Source organism: Mus caroli, chromosome 5 (assembly GCF_900094665.2).
Source record: "Mus caroli chromosome 5, CAROLI_EIJ_v1.1, whole genome shotgun sequence".
Taxonomy (NCBI): Eukaryota; Metazoa; Chordata; class Mammalia; order Rodentia; family Muridae; genus Mus; species Mus caroli.
The window spans coordinates 134839191-134840697 of record NC_034574.1 but is presented as its reverse complement, the minus strand read 5'-3'; the positions used below and the strand labels follow the sequence as shown (position 1 = coordinate 134840697).

The following is a 1507-nucleotide window of genomic DNA, read 5'->3' as shown; positions in this document are numbered from 1 at the left end:
AGGAGAGGAGAGGAGAGGAGAGGAGAGGAGAGGAGAGGAGAGGAGAGGAGAGGAAAGAGAAAAGAAAAGATCATTCTACAAGGCTGCTTGACTGATCAGAACTTCTAGGATGTCACACATTGGGAGGAAGCTATCTTGGACACCCATTAGTCCCCTAAACAGCCATCAATGTCCACTTCTGGGTCTGACTGAACATCCATGTGACTTTAGCCAAATCCTTTCAGAAGGTACAGACAGGCCTCTGGCTTCCACACCCACCCAAAGGCCTAGAATGTCCTCAGACAGCAGCTGAAGCTAAAGCAGAGATTTCCTCCACTCTCTGTAACCACCTGCCTGCCTGCCTGCGGTTTCCAACAATGTATTTTAAATTGCCTTGAGTTAGGGCTTTCTTTGTATTACCATAAAAACTTCATGGACTTGTTACTATGTTGGAACATGGTATTTGAGGTAGTCTGGATCTGCGCTCCTGGACTATGTTCACTCATATTTGACTTCAGAATAAATTCTATCCCTTGAGGTGAGAGCTGTGTTTTTGTAGGTGCCACAATCAGAGTACTTTTGTGGTCCCTTGCCTCTCAATACATTAGATAACAGCATTTCTCTGAAGCTACAAAGGATGCTCTACTCAGAGCCCCTGGAATAGTCTGGTCTTGCCAATTCCTAGACTCCTATAGGTCTGGCTTCACCAGCAGCAACTAGGAGACTCTGGTTTTGGTTGGCTTAACTCAGCTTAACAGAGAGGCCCCCAAAGGTCTGCCGCCTAGAATGATCTTTGCTGTGGTTTCTGGGGACAGCTTTTGTTTAGCTCAAACAAACCACGTCCACCTGTTCCTGGATTCCCAGAAGCTACTGTGTCTAATTTGAGTGATAAATGCCTGCCTGTCCCCTGTTAATTTCACAACCTCACACACTGAGACCCTGCATTTGAATGGCTAGCTGCTTCGCTGGTGTTGAAGGCAGAATGGGGCTCTTAAATATGTGAGCTCTGACATACCTTCTAGTCTCTCACCCAGCCATGCTTGGATGGGCCACTTTGCAGATACTTCCTAATCTGGTATGCTGGTTTGAATAGTCTGGCCTCCCATAGATTCATGTGTTTGAATGCTTGGCCCACAGGGAATGGAACTATTAGGGGGTGTGTCCTTGTGGGAGTAGGTGTGGCTTTGGGAAGGAAGTGTGTCACTGGGGGCAGGCTTTGAGGTCTCAGATGCTCAAGTCAGGCCAGTGGCTCACAATCTCTCTCCCTGCTGTTTGCTGATTCAGATGTCAAACCTTCAGCTCCTTCTCCAGCACCATGTCTGCCTGCAGGCTACCATGCTTCCTGGCACAATGACAAGGGACTGAACCTCTGAAACTGTAAGCCAGCCCAAATTACATGCTTTCCTTTAATAAGAGTTGCCTTGGTGCCAGGCAGTGGTGGCACACACCTTTAATCCCAGCACTTGGGAGGCAGAGGCAGGTGGATTTCTGAGTTTGAGGCCAGTCTGATCTACAGAGTGAATTCTAG

The 1507-nt window shown here is 47.8% G+C and overlaps 1 protein-coding gene across 1 annotated transcript in view; it reads right to left on the bottom strand.

Moving 5' to 3' along the window:
* Positions 1-1507, bottom strand: part of Sdk1 (sidekick cell adhesion molecule 1) — a 713594-nt gene that overhangs the window by 89719 nt on the left and 622368 nt on the right. The window lies entirely within an intron of this gene.